This window comes from Cetorhinus maximus, chromosome 13 (genome assembly GCF_964194155.1).
Source record: "Cetorhinus maximus chromosome 13, sCetMax3.hap1.1, whole genome shotgun sequence".
Classification (NCBI taxonomy): domain Eukaryota; kingdom Metazoa; phylum Chordata; class Chondrichthyes; order Lamniformes; family Cetorhinidae; genus Cetorhinus; species Cetorhinus maximus.
This window is the reverse complement of record NC_135891.1, coordinates 73,916,762-73,939,143: the sequence shown is the minus strand read 5'-3', so window position 1 is coordinate 73,939,143 and position 22,382 is coordinate 73,916,762. Positions and strand designations below refer to the sequence as shown.

Sequence of the window (22,382 nt, the reverse complement as noted above, 5' to 3'; positions counted from 1 at the left end):
CTATCACACTCACTGACACCCGTCCCACTGACTATCACACTCACTGACACCCCTCCAACTGACTATCACACTCACTGACACCCATCCCACTGACTATCACACTCACTGACACCCCTCCCACTGACTATCACACTCACTAACACCCCTCCCACTATCACACTCACTGACACCCCTCCCAGTGACTATCACAGTCACTGACACCCCAACCACAGACTATCACATTCACTGACACCCCTCGCACTGACTATCACACTCACTGACAACCCTCCCACTGACTATCACACTAAGTGACAACACTCCCACTGACTATCACACTCACTGACACCCCTCCCACTATCACACTCACTGACACCCCTCGCACTGACTATCACACTCACTGACACCCCTCCCACTGACTATCACACTCACTGACACCCCTCCCACTGACTATCACACTCACTGACACCACACCCACTATCACAGTGACAGACACCCGACCCACTGACTATCACATTAACTGACACCCCTCGCACTGACTATCGCACTCACTGACACCCCTCCCACTATCACACTCACTGACACACCTCCCACTGACTATCACACTCACTGACACCCCTCCCACTATCACACTCACTGACACCCCTCCCACTATCACACTCACTGACACCCCTCCCACTGACTATCACACTCACTGACACCCCTACAACTGACTATCACACTCACTGACACCCCTCCCTCCCACTATCACACTCGCTGACACCCCTCCCACTGACTATCGCACTCAGTGACTCCCCTCCCACTGACTATCACACTCACCGACACCCCTCCCACTGACTATCACACTCACTGACACCCCTCCCACTGACTATCACACTCACTGACAACCCTCCCACTGACTATCACACTCACTGACACCCCTCCCACTGACTATCACACTCACTGACACCCCTCGCACTGACTATCACACTCACTGACACCCCTCCCATTGACTATCACACTCACTGACACCCCTCCCACTGACTATCACACTTACTGACACCCCTCCCACTGACTATCTCACTCACTGACACCCCACCCACTATCACACTCACTGACACCCCACCCACTGACTATCACACTCACTGACACCCCTCGCACTGACTATCACACTCACTGACACCCCTCCCACTATCACACTCACTGACACCGCTCGCACTGACTATCACATTCACTGACATCCCTCCCACTGACTATCACACTCACTGACACACCTCCCACTATCACACTCACTGACACCCCTCGCACAGACTATTACATTCACTGAAACCCCTCCCAATGACTATCACACTCACTGACACCACTCCCACTGACTATCACACTCACTGACACCCCTCCCACTGACTATCACACTCACTGACACCACTCCCACTGACTATCACACTCACTGACACCCCTCCCACTATCACACTCACTGACACCCCTCCCACTGACTATCACACTCACGGACACCCCTTCCACTGACTATCACACTCACTGACACCCCATCCACTGACTATCACACTCACTGACACCCCACCCACTGACTATCACACTCACTGACACCCCTCCCACTGACTATCACACTCACTGACACCCCTCCCACTATCACACTCACTGACACCCCTCCCACTGACTATCACAGTCACTGACACCCCACCCACTGACTATCACATTCACTGACACCCCTCGTACTGACTATCACACTCACTGACACCCCTCCCACTATAACACTCACTGACACCCCTCGCACTGACTATCACATTAACTGACACCCCACCCACTGACTATCACACTCACTGACACCCCTCCCACTATCACACTCACTGACACCCCTCGCACTGACTATCACATTCACTGACACCCCTCACACTGACTATCACACTCACTGACCACTCCCACTGACTATCACACTCACTGACACCCCTCCCACTGACTATCACACTCACTGACACCACTCCCACTGACTATCACACTCACTGACACCCCTCCCACTATCACACTCACTGACACCCCTCCCACTGACTATCACACTCACTGACACCACTTCCACTGACTATCACACTCACTGACATCCCTCCCACTATCACACTCACTGACACCCCTCCAACTGACTATCACAATCACTGACACCCCTCCCACTGACTATCACACTCACTGACACACCACCCACTGACTATCACACTCACTGACACCCCTCCCACTGACTATCACACTCACTGACACCCTCCCACTGACTATCACACTCACTGACACCCCTCCCAATGACTATCACACTCACTGATACCCCTCCCACTAACTATCACACTCACTGACACACCTCCCACTATCACACTCACTGACACCCCTCCCAGTATCACACTCACCGACACCCTTCCCACTGACTATCACACTCACTGACACCCCACCCACTGACTATCACACTCACTGACACACCTCCCACTGACTATCACACTCAATGACACCCCTCCCACTGACTATCACACTCACTGACACACCTCTCACTATCACACTCACTGACACCACTCCCAGTATCACACTCACTGACAACCCTCCCACTGATTATCACACTCACTGACACACCACCCACTGACTATCACACTCACTGACACCCCTCCCACTGACTATCACACTCACTGACACCCGTCCCACTGACTATCACACTCACTGACACCCGTTCCACTGACTATCACACTCACTGACACCCCTCCCACTGACTATCACACTCACTGACACCCATCCCACTGACTATCACACTCACTGACACCCCTCCCACTGACTATCACACTCACTAACACCCCTCCCACTATCACACTCACTGACACCCCTCCCAGTGACTATCACAGTCACTGACACCCCAACCACAGACTATCACATTCACTGACACCCCTCGCACTGACTATCACACTCACTGACAACCCTCCCACTGACTATCACACTAAGTGACAACCCTCCCACTGACTATCACACTCACTGACACCCCTCCCACTATCACACTCACTGAAACCCTTCCCACTGACTATCACACTCACTAACACCCCTCCCACTAACACACTCACTGACACCCCTCCCAGTGACTATCACAGTCACTGACACCCCAACCACAGACTATCACATTCACTGACACCCCTCGCACTGACTATCACACTCACTGACAACCCTCCCACTGACTATCACACTAAGTGACAACACTCCCACTGACTATCACACTGACTGACACCCCTCCCACTATCACACTCACTGACACCCCTCGCACTGACTATCACACTCACTGACACCCCTCCCACTGACTATCACACTCACTGACACCCCTCCCACTGACTATCACACTCACTGACACCACACCCACTATCACAGTGACAGACACCCGACCCACTGACTATCACATTAACTGACACCCCTCGCACTGACTATCGCACTCACTGACACCCCTCCCACTATCACACTCACTGACACACCTCCCACTGACTATCACACTCACTGACACCCCTCCCACTATCACACTCACTGACACCCCTCCCACTATCACACTCACTGACACCCCTCCCACTGACTATCACACTCACTGACACCCCTACAACTGACTATCACACTCACTGACACCCCTCCCTCCCACTATCACACTCGCTGACACCCCTCCCACTGACTATCACACTCAGTGACTCCCCTCCCACTGACTATCACACTCACCGACACCCCTCCCACTGACTATCACACTCACTGACACCCCTCCCACTGACTATCACACTCACTGACAACCCTCCCACTGACTATCACACTCACTGACACCCCTCCCACTGACTATCACACTCACTGACACCCCTCGCACTGACTATCACACTCACTGACACCCCTCCCATTGACTATCACACTCACTGACACCCCTCCCACTGACTATCACACTTACTGACACCCCTCCCACTGACTATCTCACTCACTGACACCCCACCCACTATCACACTCACTGACACCCCACCCACTGACTATCACACTCACTGACACCCCTCGCACTGACTATCACACTCACTGACACCCCTCCCACTATCACACTCACTGACACCGCTCGCACTGACTATCACATTCACTGACATCCCTCCCACTGACTATCACACTCACTGACACACCTCCCACTATCACACTCACTGACACCCCTCGCACAGACTATTACATTCACTGAAACCCCTCCCAATGACTATCACACTCACTGACACCACTCCCACTGACTATCACACTCACTGACACCCCTCCCACTGACTATCACACTCACTGACACCACTCCCACTGACTATCACACTCACTGACACCCCTCCCACTATCACACTCACTGACACCCCTCCCACTGACTATCACACTCACGGACACCCCTTCCACTGACTATCACACTCACTGACACCCCATCCACTGACTATCACACTCACTGACACCCCACCCACTGACTATCACACTCACTGACACCCCTCCCACTGACTATCACACTCACTGACACCCCTCCCACTATCACACTCACTGACACCCCTCCCACTGACTATCACAGTCACTGACACCCCACCCACTGACTATCACATTCACTGACACCCCTCGTACTGACTATCACACTCACTGACACCCCTCCCACTATAACACTCACTGACACCCCTCGCACTGACTATCACATTAACTGACACCCCACCCACTGACTATCACACTCACTGACACCCCTCCCACTATCACACTCACTGACACCCCTCGCACTGACTATCACATTCACTGACACCCCTCACACTGACTATCACACTCACTGACCACTCCCACTGACTATCACACTCACTGACACCCCTCCCACTGACTATCACACTCACTGACACCACTCCCACTGACTATCACACTCACTGACACCCCTCCCACTATCACACTCACTGACACCCCTCCCACTGACTATCACACTCACTGACACCACTTCCACTGACTATCACACTCACTGACATCCCTCCCACTATCACACTCACTGACACCCCTCCAACTGACTATCACAATCACTGACACCCCTCCCACTGACTATCACACTCACTGACACACCACCCACTGACTATCACACTCACTGACACCCCTCCCACTGACTATCACACTCACTGACACCCTCCCACTGACTATCACACTCACTGACACCGCTCCCAATGACTATCACACTCACTGATACCCCTCCCACTAACTATCACACTCACTGACACACCTCCCACTATCACACTCACTGACACCCCTCCCAGTATCACACTCACCGACACCCTTCCCACTGACTATCACACTCACTGACACCCCACCCACTGACTATCACACTCACTGACACACCTCCCACTGACTATCACACTCAATGACACCCCTCCCACTGACTATCACACTCACTGACACACCTCTCACTATCACACTCACTGACACCACTCCCAGTATCACACTCACTGACAACCCTCCCACTGATTATCACACTCACTGACACACCACCCACTGACTATCACACTCACTGACACCCCTCCCACTGACGATCACACTCACTGACACCCGTCCCACTGACTATCACACTCACTGACACCCGTTCCACTGACTATCACACTCACTGACACCCCTCCCACTGACTATCACACTCACTGACACCCATCCCACTGACTATCACACTCACTGACACCCCTCCCACTGACTATCACACTCACTAACACCCCTCCCACTATCACACTCACTGACACCCCTCCCAGTGACTATCACAGTCACTGACACCCCAACCACAGACTATCACATTCACTGACACCCCTCGCACTGACTATCACACTCACTGACAACCCTCCCACTGACTATCACACTAAGTGACAACCCTCCCACTGACTATCACACTCACTGACACCCCTCCCACTATCACACTCACTGACACCCCTCGCACTGACTATCACACTCACTGACACCCCTCCCACTGACTATCACACTCACTGACACCCCTCCCACTGACTATCACACTCACTGACACCCCTCCCACTGACTATCACACTCACTGACACCCCACCCACTATCACAGTGACTGACACCCCACCCACTGACAATCACATTAACTGACACCCCTCGCACTGACTATCGCACTCACTGACACCCCTCCCACTATCACACTCACTGACACACCTCCCACTGACTATCACACTCACTGACACCCCTCCCACTATCACACTCACTGACACCCCTCCCACTGACTATCACACTCACTGACACCCCTACAACTGACTATCACACTCACTGACACCCCTCCCTCCCACTATCACACTCGCTGACACCCCTCCCACTGACTATCACACTCAGTGACTCCCCTCCCACTGACTATCACACTCACCGACACCCCTCCCACTGACTATCACACTCACTGACACCCCTCCCACTGACTATCACACTCACTGACACCCCTCCCACTATCACACTCACTGACACCCCTCCCACTGACTATCACAGTCACTGACACCCCACCCACTGACTATCACATTCACTGACACCCCTCGCACTGACTATCACACTCACTGACACCACTCCCACTATAACACTCACTGACACCCCTCGCACTGACTATCACACTCACTGACACCCCTCCCACTGACTATCACACTCACTGACACCCCTCCCACTATCACACTCACTGACACCCCTCGCACTGACTATCACATTCACTGACACCCCTCACACTGACTATCACACTCACTGACCACTCCCACTGACTATCACACTAACTGACACCCCTTCCACTGACTATCACACTCAATGACACCACTCCCACTGACTATCACACTCACTAACACCCCTCCCACTATCACACTCACTGACACCGCTCCCACTGACTATCACACTCACTGACACCACTTCCACTGACTATCACACTCACTGACACCCCTCCCACTATCACACTCACTGACACCCCTCCAACTGACTATCACACTCACTGACACCCCTCCCACTGACTATCACACTCACTGACACCCCACCCACTGACTATCACACTCACTGACACCCCTCGCACTGACTATCACACTCACTAACACCCCTCCCACTATCACACTCACTGACACCCCTCCCACTGACTATCACACTCACTGACACCCCACCCACTGACTATCACATTCAATGACACCCATCGCACTGACTATCACACTCACTGACACCCCTCCCACTGACTATCACACTCACTGACAACCCTCCCACTGACTATCACACTCACTGACACCCCTCCCACTATCACACTCACTGACACCCCTCGCACTGACTATCACACTCACTGACACCCCTCCCACTGACTATCACACTCACTGACACCCCTCCCACTGACTATCACACTTACTGACACCCCTCCCACTGACTATCTCACTCACTGACACCCCACCCACTATCACACTCACTGACACCCCACCCACTGACTATCACACTCACTGACACCCCTCGCACTGACTATCACACTCACTGACACCCCTCCCACTATCACACTCACTGACACCGCTCGCACTGACTATCACATTCACTGACACCCCTCCCACTGACTATCACACTCACTGACACCCCTCCCACTATCACACTCACTGACACCCCTCGCACAGACTATTACATTCACTGACACCCCTCCCAATGACTATCACACTCACTGACACCACTCCCACTGACTATCACACTCACTGACACCCCTCCCACTGACTATCACACTCACTGACACCACTCCCACTGACTATCACACTCACTGACACCCCTCCCACTATCACACTCACTGACACCCCTCCCACTGACTATCACACTCACTGACACCCCTTCCACTGAGTATCACACTCACTGACACACCACCCACTGACTATCACACTCACTGACACCCCTCCCACTGACTATCACACTCACTGACACCCCTCCCACTATCACACTCACTGACACCCCTCCCACTGACTATCACAGTCACTGACACCCCACCCACTGACTATCACATTCACTAACACCCCTCGCACTGACTATCACACTCACTGACACCACTCCCACTATAACACTCACTGACACCCCTCGCACTGACTATCACATTAACTGACACCCCTCCCACTGACTATCACACTCACTGACACCCCTCCCACTATCACACTCACTGACACCCCTCGCACTGACTATCACATTCACTGACACCCCTCACACTGACTATCACACTCACTGACCACTCCCACTGACTATCACACTCACTGACACCCCTCCCACTGACTATCACACTCACTGACACCACTCCCACTGATTATCACACTCACTGACACCCCTCCCACTATCACACTCACTGACACCCCTCCCACTGACTATCACACTCACTGACACCACTTCCACTGACTATCACACTCACTGACACCCCTCCCACTATCACACTCACTGACACCCCTCCAACTGACTATCACAATCACTGACACCCCTCCCACTGACTATCACACTCACTGACACACCACCCACTGACTATCACACTCACTGACACCCCTCCCACTGACTATCACACTCACTGACACCCCTCCCACTGACTATCACACTCACTGACACCCCTCCCAACGACTATCACACTCACTGATACCCCTCCCACTAACTATCACACTCACTGACACACCTCCCACTATCACACTCACTGACACCCCTCCCAGTATCACACTCACTGACACCCTTCCCACTGACTATCACACTCACTGACACCCCACCCACTGACTATCACACTCACTGACACACCTCCCACTGACTATCACACTCAATGACACCCCTCCCACTGACTATCACACTCACTGACACACCTCCCACTATCACACTCAGTGACACCACTCCCAGTATCACACTCACTGACAACCCTCCCACTGATTATCACACTCACTGACACCCCTCCAACTGACTATCACACTCACTGACACCCATCCCACTGACTATCACACTCACTGACACCCCTCCCACTGACTATCACACTCACTAACACCCCTCCCACTATCACACTCACTGACACCCCTCCCAGTGACTATCACAGTCACTGACACCCCAACCACAGACTATCACATTCACTGACACCCCTCGCACTGACTATCACACTCACTGACAACCCTCCCACTGACTATCACACTAAGTGACAACACTCCCACTGACTATCACACTCACTGACACCCCTCCCACTATCACACTCACTGACACCCCTCCCACTATCACACTCACTGACACCCCTCGCACTGACTATCACACTCACTGACACCCCTCCCACTGACTATCACACTCACTGACACCCCTCCCACTGACTATCACACTCACTGACACCACACCCACTATCACAGTGACAGACACCCGACCCACTGACTATCACATTAACTGACACCCCTCGCACTGACTATCGCACTCACTGACACCCCTCCCACTATCACACTCACTGACACACCTCCCACTGACTATCACACTCACTGACACCCCTCCCACTATCACACTCACTGACACCCCTCCCACTGACTATCACACTCACTGACACCCCTACAACTGACTATCACACTCACTGACACCCCTCCCTCCCACTATCACACTCGCTGACACCCCTCCCACTGACTATCACACTCAGTGACTCCCCTCCCACTGACTATCACACTCACCGACACCCCTCCCACTGACTATCACACTCACTGACACCCCTCCCACTGACTATCACACTCACTGACAACCCTCCCACTGACTATCACACTCACTGACACCCCTCCCACTGACTATCACACTCACTGACACCCCTCGCACTGACTATCACACTCACTGACACCCCTCCCATTGACTATCACACTCACTGACACCCCTCCCACTGACTATCACACTTACTGACACCCCTCCCACTGACTATCTCACTCACTGACACCCCACCCACTATCACACTCACTGACACCCCACCCACTGACTATCACACTCACTGACACCCCTCGCACTGACTATCACACTCACTGACACCCCTCCCACTATCACACTCACTGACACCGCTCGCACTGACTATCACATTCACTGACATCCCTCCCACTGACTATCACACTCACTGACACACCTCCCACTATCACACTCACTGACACCCCTCGCACAGACTATTACATTCACTGAAACCCCTCCCAATGACTATCACACTCACTGACACCACTCCCACTGACTATCACACTCACTGACACCCCTCCCACTGACTATCACACTCACTGACACCACTCCCACTGACTATCACACTCACTGACACCCCTCCCACTATCACACTCACTGACACCCCTCCCACTGACTATCACACTCACGGACACCCCTTCCACTGACTATCACACTCACTGACACCCCATCCACTGACTATCACACTCACTGACACCCCACCCACTGACTATCACACTCACTGACACCCCTCCCACTGACTATCACACTCACTGACACCCCTCCCACTATCACACTCACTGACACCCCTCCCACTGACTATCACAGTCACTGACACCCCACCCACTGACTATCACATTCACTGACACCCCTCGTACTGACTATCACACTCACTGACACCCCTCCCACTATAACACTCACTGACACCCCTCGCACTGACTATCACATTAACTGACACCCCACCCACTGACTATCACACTCACTGACACCCCTCCCACTATCACACTCACTGACACCCCTCGCACTGACTATCACATTCACTGACACCCCTCACACTGACTATCACACTCACTGACCACTCCCACTGACTATCACACTCACTGACACCCCTCCCACTGACTATCACACTCACTGACACCACTCCCACTGACTATCACACTCACTGACACCCCTCCCACTATCACACTCACTGACACCCCTCCCACTGACTATCACACTCACTGACACCACTTCCACTGACTATCACACTCACTGACATGCCTCCCACTATCACACTCACTGACACCCCTCCAACTGACTATCACAATCACTGACACCCCTCCCACTGACTATCACACTCACTGACACACCACCCACTGACTATCACACTCACTGACACCCCTCCCACTGACTATCACACTCACTGACACCCTCCCACTGACTATCACACTCACTGACACCCCTCCCAATGACTATCACACTCACTGATACCCCTCCCACTAACTATCACACTCACTGACACACCTCCCACTATCACACTCACTGACACCCCTCCCAGTATCACACTCACCGACACCCTTCCCACTGACTATCACACTCACTGACACCCCACCCACTGACTATCACACTCACTGACACACCTCCCACTGACTATCACACTCAATGACACCCCTCCCACTGACTATCACACTCACTGACACACCTCTCACTATCACACTCACTGACACCACTCCCAGTATCACACTCACTGACAACCCTCCCACTGATTATCACACTCACTGACACACCACCCACTGACTATCACACTCACTGACACCCCTCCCACTGACTATCACACTCACTGACACCCGTCCCACTGACTATCACACTCACTGACACCCGTTCCACTGACTATCACACTCACTGACACCCCTCCCACTGACTATCACACTCACTGACACCCATCCCACTGACTATCACACTCACTGACACCCCTCCCACTGACTATCACACTCACTAACACCCCTCCCACTATCACACTCACTGACACCCCTCCCAGTGACTATCACAGTCACTGACACCCCAACCACAGACTATCACATTCACTGACACCCCTCGCACTGACTATCACACTCACTGACAACCCTCCCACTGACTATCACACTAAGTGACAACCCTCCCACTGACTATCACACTCACTGACACCCCTCCCACTATCACACTCACTGACACCCCTCGCACTGACTATCACACTCACTGACACCCCTCCCACTGACTATCACACTCACTGACACCCCTCCCACTGACTATCACACTCACTGACACCCCTCCCACTGACTATCACACTCACTGACACCCCACCCACTATCACAGTGACTGACACCCCACCCACTGACAATCACATTAACTGACACCCCTCGCACTGACTATCGCACTCACTGACACCCCTCCCACTATCACACTCACTGACACACCTCCCACTGACTATCACACTCACTGACACCCCTCCCACTATCACACTCACTGACACCCCTCCCACTGACTATCACACTCACTGACACCCCTACAACTGACTATCACACTCACTGACACCCCTCCCTCCCACTATCACACTCGCTGACACCCCTCCCACTGACTATCACACTCAGTGACTCCCCTCCCACTGACTATCACACTCACCGACACCCCTCCCACTGACTATCACACTCACTGACACCCCTCCCACTGACTATCACACTCACTGACACCCCTCCCACTATCACACTCACTGACACCCCTCCCACTGACTATCACAGTCACTGACACCCCACCCACTGACTATCACATTCACTGACACCCCTCGCACTGACTATCACCCTCACTGACACCACTCCCACTATAACACTCACTGACACCCCTCGCACTGACTATCACACTCACTGACACCCCTCCCACTGACTATCACACTCACTGACACCCCTCCCACTATCACACTCACTGACACCCCTCGCACTGACTATCACATTCACTGACACCCCTCACACTGACTATCACACTCACTGACCACTCCCACTGACTATCACACTAACTGACACCCCTCCCACTGACTATCACACTCAATGACACCACTCCCACTGACTATCACACTCACTAACACCCCTCCCACTATCACACTCACTGACACCGCTCCCACTGACTATCACACTCACTGACACCACTTCCACTGACTATCACACTCACTGACACCCCTCCCACTATCACACTCACTGACACCCCTCCAACTGACTATCACACTCACTGACACCCCTCCCACTGACTATCACACTCACTGACACCCCACCCACTGACTATCACACTCACTGACACCCCTCCCACTGACTATCACACTCACTGACACCCCTCCCACTGACTATCACACTCACTGACACCCCTCCCAACGACTATCACACTCACTGATACCCCTCCCACTAACTCTCACACTCACTGGCACACGTCCCACTATCACACTCACTGACACCCCTCCCAGTATCACACTCACTGACACCCTTCCCACTGACTATCACAATCACAGACACCCCACCCACTGACTATCACACTCACTGACACACCTCCCACTGACTATCACACTCACTGACACCCCTCCCACTGACTATCACACTCACTGACACACCTCCCACTATCACACTCACTGACACCACTCCCAGTATCACACTCACTGACAACCCTCCCACTGATTATCACACTCACTGACACACCACCCACTGACTATCACACTCACTGACACCCCTCCCACTGACTATCACACTCACTGACACCCGTCCCACTGACTATCACACTCACTGACACCCGTCCCACTGACTATCACACTCACTGACACCCCTCCCACTGACTATCACACTCACTGACACCCATCCCACTGACTATCACACTCACTGACACCCTTCCCACTGACTATCACACTCACTAACACCCCTCCCACTAACACACTCACTGACACCCCTCCCAGTGACTATCACAGTCACTGACACCCCAACCACAGATTATCACATTCACTGACACCCCTCGCACTGACTATCACACTCACTGACAACCCTCCCACTGACTATCAGACTAACTGACAACCCTCCCACTGACTATCACACTCACTGACACCCCTCCCACTATCACACTCACTGACACCCCTCGCACTGACTATCACACTCACTGACACCCCTCCCACTGACTATCACACTCACTGACACCCCTCCCACTGACTATCACACTCACTGACACCCCACCCACTGACTATCACACTCACTGACACCCCTCCCACTGACTATCACACTCACTGACACCCCTCCCACTATCACACTCACTGACACCCCTCCCACTGACTATCACAGTCACTGACACCCCACCCACTGACTATCACATTCACTGACACCCCACGCACTGACTATCACACTCACTGACACCCCTCCCACTATAACACTCACTGACACCCCTCGCACTGACTATCACATTAACTGACACCCCTCCCACTGACTATCACACTCACTGACACCCCTCCCACTATCACACTCACTGACACCCCTCGCACTGACTATCACATTCACTGACACCCCTCACACTGACTATCACACTCACTGACCACTCCCACTGACTATCACACTCACTGACAACCCTCCCACTGACTATCACACTCACTGACACCACTCCCACTGACTATCACACTCACTGACACCCCTCCCACTATCACACTCACTGACACCCCTCCCACTGACTATCACACTCACTGACACCACTTCCACTGACTATCACACTCACTGACACCCCTCCCACTATCACACTCACTGACACCCCTCCAACTGACTATCACACTCACTGACACCCCTCCCACTGACTATCACACTCACTGACACACCACCCACTGACTATCACACTCACTGACACCCCTCCCACTGACTATCACACTCACTGACACCCCTCCCACTGACTATCACACTCACTGACACCCCTCCCAACGACTATCACACTCACTGATACCCCTCCCACTAACTATCACACTCACTGACACACCTCCCACTATCACACTCACTGACACCCCTCCCAGTATCACACTCACTGACACCCTTCCCACTGACTATCACACTCACTGACACCCCACCCACTGACTATCACACTCACTGACACACCTCCCACTGACTATCACACTCACTGACACCCCCCCACTGACTATCACACTCACTGACACACCTCCCACTATCACACTCACTGACACCACTCCCAGTATCACACTCACTGACAACCCTCCCACTGATTATCACACTCACTGACACACCACCCACTGACTATCACACTCACTGACACCCCTCCCACTGACTATCACACTCACTGACACCCGTCCCACTGACTATCACACTCACTGACACCCGTCCCACTGACTATCACACTCACTGACACCCCTCCCACTGACTATCACACTCACTGACACCGATCCCACTGACTATCACACTCACTGACACCCCTCCCACTGACTATCACACTCACTAACACCCCTCCCACTATCACACTCACTGACACCCCTCCCACTGACTATCACAGTCACTGACACCCCAACCACAGACTATCACACTCACTGACAACCCTCCCACTGACTATCACACTAACTGACAACCGTCCCACTGACTATCACACTCACTGACACCCCTCCCACTATCACACTCACTGACACCCCTCGCACTGACCATCGCACTCACTGACACCCCTCCCACTGACTATCACACTCACTGACACCCCTCCCACTGACTATCACACTCACTGACACCCCTCCCACTGACTATCACACTCACTGACACCCCACCCACTATCACACTGACTGACACCCCACCCACTGACTATCACAGGAACTGACACCCCTCGCACTGACTATCGCACTCACTGACACCCCTCCCACTATCACACTCACTGACACACCTCCCACTGACTATCACACTCACTGACACCCCTCCCACTATCACACTCACTGACACCCCTCCCACTGACTATCACACTCACTGACACCCCTACAACTGACTATCACACTCACTGACACCCCTCCCTCCCAATATCACACTCGCTGACACCCCTCCCACTGACTATCACACTCAGTGACTCCCCTCCCACTGACTATCACACTCACCGACACCCCTCCCACTGACTATCACACTCACTGACACCACTCCCACTGACTATCACACTCACTGACACCCCTCCCACTACCACACTCACTGACACCCCTCCCACTGACTATCACACTCACTGACACCCCTCCCACTGACTATCACACTCACTGACACCCCTCCCACTATCACACTCACTGATACCCCTCCCACTGACTATCACACTCACTGACACCACTCCCACTGACTATCACACTCACTGACACCCCTCCCACTGACTATCACACTAACTGACACCACTCCCACTGACTATCACACTCACTGACACCCCTCCCACTATCACACTCACTGACACCCCTCCCACTGACTATCACACTCACTGACAACCCTTCCACTGACTATCACACTCACTGACACCACACCCACTGACTATCACACTCACTGACACACCACCCACTGACTATCACACTCACTGACACCCCTCCAACTGACTATCACACTCACTGACACCCCTCCCACTATCACACTCACTGACACCCCTCGCACTGACTATCACAGTCACTGACACCACACCCACTGACGATGACATTCACTGACACCCCTCCCACTGACTATCACACTCACTGACACCCCTCCCACTATAACACTCACTGAAACCCCTCGCACTGACTATCACATTCACTGACATCCCTCCCACTGACTATCACACTCACTGACACCCCTCCCACTATCACACTCACTGACACCCCTCGCACTGACTATCACATTCACTGACACCCCTCACACTGACTATCACACTCACTGACCACTCCCACTGACTATCACACTCACTGACACCCCTCCCACTGACTATCAACCTCAGTGACTCCCCTCCCACTGACTATCACACTCACCGACACCCCTCCCACTGACTAGCAAACTCACTGACACCCCTACCACTGACTATCACAGTCACTGACCCCCCTCCCATTGACTATCACACTCACTGACACCCCTCCCACTGACTATCACACTCACTGACACCCCTACAACTGACTATCACACTCACTGACACCCCTCCCTCCCACTATCACACTCGCTGACACCCCTCCCACTGACTATCACACTCAGTGACTCCACTCCCACTGACTATCACACTCACCGACACCCCTCCCACTGACTATCACACTCACTGACACCCCTCCCACTGACTATCACACTCACTGACACCCCTCCCACTACCACACTCACTGACACCCCTCCCACTGACTATCACACTCACTGACACCCCTCCCACTGACTATCACACTCACTGACACCTCTCCCACTATCACACTCACTGATACCGCTCCCACTGACAATCACACTCACTGACACCCCTCCCACTGACTATCACACTCACTGACACCCCTCCCACTGACTATCACACTCACTGACAATCCTCCCACTGACTATCACACTCACTGACACCCCTCCCACTGACCATCACACTCACTGACACCCCACCCGACTATCACATTCACTGACACCCCTCACACTGACTATCACACTCACTGACACCCCTCCCACTATGACACTCACTGACACCCCTCGCACTGACTATCACACTCACTAACACCCCTCCCACTATCACACTCACTGACACCCCTCCCACTGACTATCACACTCACTGACACCCCTCCCGCTATCACACTCACTGACACCCCTCGCACTGCCTATTACATTCACAGACACCACTCCCACTGACTGTCACACTCACTAACACCACTCTCACTGACTATCTCAATCACTGACACCCCTCCCACTGACTATCACACTCACTGACACCACTCCCACTGACTATCACACTCACTGACACCCGTCCCACTGACTATCACACTCACTGACACCCCTCCCACTATCACACTCACTGACACCCCTCCCACTGACTATCACACTCACTGACACCCCTCCCACTGACTATCACACTCACTGACACCCCTCCCACTGACTATCACACTCACTGACACCACTTCCACTGACTAAGAAACGCACAGACGCCCCTCCCACTATCACACTCACTGACACCCCTCCCACTGACTATCACACTCACTGACACCCCACCCACTGACTATCACACTCACTGACACCCCACCCACTGACTATCACACTCACTGACACCACTTCCACTGACTAAGAAACGCACAGACGCCCCTCCCACTATCACACTCACTGACACCCCTCCCACAGACTATCACGCTCACTGGGGCTTCAAGGAGCCGTATCAAAATTGAAGGAGGTAAGAATCATGGGGAAAAGTGTCCGCTGCTTGGAGTGATACCTAGCACAAAGGAAGGTGTTTGTGGTTGTTGGAGATCAATCATCTCAGCTCCAGGACATCACTGCAGGAGTTCCTCAATGCAGTGGCCTAGGCCCAACAGTCTTCAGCTGCTTCATCAATGATATTCCTTGCATCATAAGGTTAGAAGTGGAGATGTTCGCTGATGATTACACAAAGTGCAACTCCTCAGATACTGAAGCAGTCCATGTCCAAATGCAGCAAGACTTGAACATTCAGACTTTGGCTGATAAGTTGCAAGTAACATTCCTGACACACAAGTGCCAGTCAATAAACATCTCGAACAAGAGAGAACCTAACCATCTCCCATGACATTCAATGGCATTACTATCACTGAATCCTCTCTATGAACATCCTGGAGGTTACCATTGACCAGAAATGGAAATGAATCAGCCACTCTCAAGTAGTGTTCCACAGGGCTCGGTGTTGGGACCCGTGCTGTTTGTGTTATATATTAACGATTTGGATGTGAACGTGGGGGGCACGATTTGAAAATTTGCAGATGACACAAAGATTGGCCGAGTAGTGGATATTGTAGAGGATAGCCATAATCTCCAAAACTATATAGATGGGTTGGTGGAGTGGGCGGTAAACTGGCAGATGGATTTTAACATAGAGAAGTGTGAGGTCATACATTTAGGGAGGTCAAACAGTTACAGGGATTACACAATAAATGGGAATATACTAAGAGGGGTAGATGAAGTGAGAGATCTTGGCGTACAAGTACACAGGTCCCTGAAGGCGGCAGTTCAAGTAGACAAGGTTTTAAAGAAGGCATATGGAATGCTCTCCTTCATTGGCAGAGGTATAGAATATAATGTAAGGATATAATGTTGGAATTGTATAAAACACTGGTGAGGCCACAACTGGAGTATTGTGTGCTGTTCTGGTCACATTACAGGAAGGACGTAATAGCTCTGGAGAGAGTGCAGAGGAGGTTTACAAGAATGTTGCCAGGGTTAGAAAAGTGTAGATACGAGGAGAGATTGGATCGGTTGGGGTTATTTTCCCTGGAACAAAGAAGGCTGAGAGGTGACTTGATTGAGGTGTACAAAATTATATGGGGAATAGATAGAGTGGACAGGATAAAATTGTTTCCCTTGATGGAGAATTCTAGAACTAGGGAACATAGATTCAAGATAAGTGGCACAAGGTGTAGGGGGGACATGAGGAAGAACTTTTTTACGCAGAGGGTACTGGGTGTCTGGAATTCGCTGCCCAAGTTGGTGGTAGAGGCAGAAACTCTAAACTCTTTTAAAAAGTACCTGGTTCTGCACCTTAAGTGCTGTAAGCTGCAGGGCTATGGGCCAGGTGCAGGAAGGTGGGAGTAGAAAGGGCACCTGGATGTCCTCGGGCTAGCATGGACAAGATGGGCTGATTGGCCTCCTTCTGTGCTGTAACTTTTCTATGGTTCTATATAAATACTGTGGCTACAAGAGCGAGTCACAATCTGGGAATTCTCTGGCTAATGACTCCCCAAAGTCAGTCCATCATCTACAAGGCACGAGAGTCAGGGGTGCGATGGAATCTCTCCACTTGTCTGGATGAGTACAGCTCCAACAACACTCAAGAAGCTTGACACCATCCAGTACAAAACAGCCTGCTTGATTGACACTCCATCCACCACCTTCAACATCCACTCCCTCCTCCATCGACGCAATGGCAGCAGTCTACAAGATGCACTGCAGCGACTCGCCAAGGATCCCTAGACAGCCCCTTCCAAACCTGCGACCTCTACCACCTAGAAGGACGAGAACAGCAGATACACGGGAACACCAACATCTGCAAGCCACACACCATCCCCTCCGAGCCACACACTTTCCTGACTTGTAACTGTATCAGCCATTCCTTCGCTGTTGCTGGGTCAAAATGGAAGCATAGAAACTAGGAGCAGGAGTAGGCATTTGGCCCTTCAAGCCTGCTCCACCATTCAGTATGATCATGGCTGATCCTCTTATCTCAACGCCATATTCCCGCTTTCTCTCCATACCCCTTGATGCCCCTAATGTCCAAAAAATTGTCAATTTCTTTCTTGAATATACTCAGTGATCTGGCCTCCACAGCCTTCTGTGGTAGAGAATTCCACAGTTGACCACCCTCAGTGAAGAAATTTTTCCTCATCTCAGTCCTAAACGGCCTGTATCCTGAGACTTGTTCTAGACTCCCCTACCAGGGGAAACATCCTCCCCGCATCTAGTCTATCTAGCCCTGTTAGAGTTTTATACGTTTCAATCGGATCCTCTCTCATTCTTCTAAACTCTAGTGAAACAGGCCCAGTTGAACCAATCTCTCCTCATATGACAATCCTGCCATCCCCGGTATCAGCCTAGTGAACCTTCACTGCACACCTCTATGGCAAGTATATACTTTTTTAGGTAGGGAGACCAAAACTGCATGCAATACTCCTGGAACCCCCTTCCTAACAGCACTGTGTATCTACACCACATGGACTGCAGTGTGTACCACTACATGAGGAACTCCAGCAACCCACCAAGGCTCCTTCAACAGTACCCTCCAATCCCAAGACCTCTGCCGCCTAGAAGACAAGGGCAGCAGACACTGTAGGAATGTGGGCTCTTGAGCTGTTTGTGAAATAAGCATTTAATGAATTAAAACAGCAAGGGTCTGATGGGTAGGGTGCGGGAATCTAAGGGTAATTTCCTGATAACTGCCCCTATCCTGCACCAGGTGCAGGGTGTGGAAAATTTATCCTTAATTGCTTTACTAGTGAGTTTACCAATCATTACCATTTTAACAAGCAAAACTTTCCATAAACAAAATTAAATCACAATTGCTCAAAAGTTCATTGTTTACATAAAGTCTTTTACACAAAATACTTTGAAACCTCAAAGAATTGATAATTTTAATTAAACGTTCAAGGATATTAGTGTACTAAAAGAAATCTATCCTCAGTAAATAAACCTTTTGTTTCTTTTCTGTCAAAAGAAATCAGTCACAGATTCCGTCTTGGAGCATGTCATAAAGCTATTAATGTAGATAATATTGTTGGAAAATATTTTTCTTTTAAAATAGAGGTTTAGTCAGTGGGTGTGTCTAAATTGGATTAAAGCCAGTTAGTCTGGGTGCTTTGATGCGTACTAGTTTTGAGATGTAAGAGGTAGAGTGCATTTGCATTTTTTGATTAGAGCATTCAAGAAGTGGGGTGATATCTGGCACCCTGCTAGCAGAGACCAAGCAATATGTTTATATTACTAATAAAATTGGTACTATGAAAGGGGTTTTATTGTTAGAAGAGGTGGAGTTCAAAGAGAGTGGTGATAAAATGAGAATTTACATTCAATGAGATGTGCTGGATATAACCGTTAGCAGTTTTTGTGTGTGCAGGGCAGAAGCAATGTAAGATCAAAGCAGCTGTAAGCCTACAACTGTCTCCACAGGAATCAAAGTGAAAGGAACCTCATTCTGAATTTGTAAGGTGAAAATGCTTTGCCTGGTGTCTGGTTAAACCTATGGGTGCTGTTGCCTTAATGGAGATTAGTTTGGGAATTTGTTAAAAGTTATGATAGTAATAATTTATAGCTATGTGTATATATTTAACTTGTGTAAATTAATAAAATGTTTCATTTAGTTTAATATAAAACTTCTCGAGAACTAGTGGTCTGATTCCTGAATTTAGAGCTGCATCTCAAACATACCACTTAAAAATATAGGTTATGACAGTTGTTTAAAGTTTCCCTCTGAGATTTTTAAAGAATTCAACTTTACCAACTGCAGGGTCATAACAGAGCAGTTCAAAATAAAATTATAGCTTTTATTAATAATTCCCAGAATATTTTGGGGTTTAAAGCTAACTTTTAATGTATAAAAATTTGGAAGCTGCCTCAACAATGGCCTTTTTCAGCATTTTAGAAATCACGTGTGTTAGTTTATGAAATGTACATTGAACAAAGATTGCTGCAAACATTAACACTGCAATAAGCGCTTTAAGATAAGAACTTAACAAGGACTGGCTGCAAACAGGAAAAGCAGTGAGTTTCACCAGAGTGCAAAAGGGGCCAGAGGTTGATCAGGAGAAGACATTGCAAAGATGGGGGGGACGGGGAAAGAGGATCCCAATGATCTGAGGGCCTTTTAGGCTCGATTCTTCTTGCTTCTCTTCTGCTCTCAGAGCTCTCTCCAAGTACTGTTAGGATCTAGGCAAACCCCCACCCCAACAACACAACCCACTTTACTTTCCCAGTGTTTCCCCGATCTAAGTTTTAAAAACATGGAAATATAAAGCTGGGATCACTGACCATGAAGCTGTCAAATAATCCTAAAAATAAATGCTTCACAAATATCCTTAAGGGAAGGAAGCCTGCTTTCTTTACTTTGCCCACCAGCACCTTCTCAGGGTAACTGGG

At 51.0% G+C, this 22,382-nt stretch overlaps 2 protein-coding genes across 5 annotated transcripts in view; one reads left to right on the top strand and one right to left on the bottom strand.

Annotated features, from left to right (window-relative positions):
* The window catches only part of LOC144688703 (DNA-binding protein RFX2-like), a 911,596-nt gene that overhangs the window by 762,166 nt on the left and 127,048 nt on the right, over positions 1-22,382 (top strand). The window lies entirely within an intron of this gene.
* Positions 1-22,382, bottom strand: part of wdr55 (WD repeat domain 55) — a 60,947-nt gene that overhangs the window by 24,346 nt on the left and 14,219 nt on the right. The gene's annotated exons all lie outside the window — the stretch shown is intronic.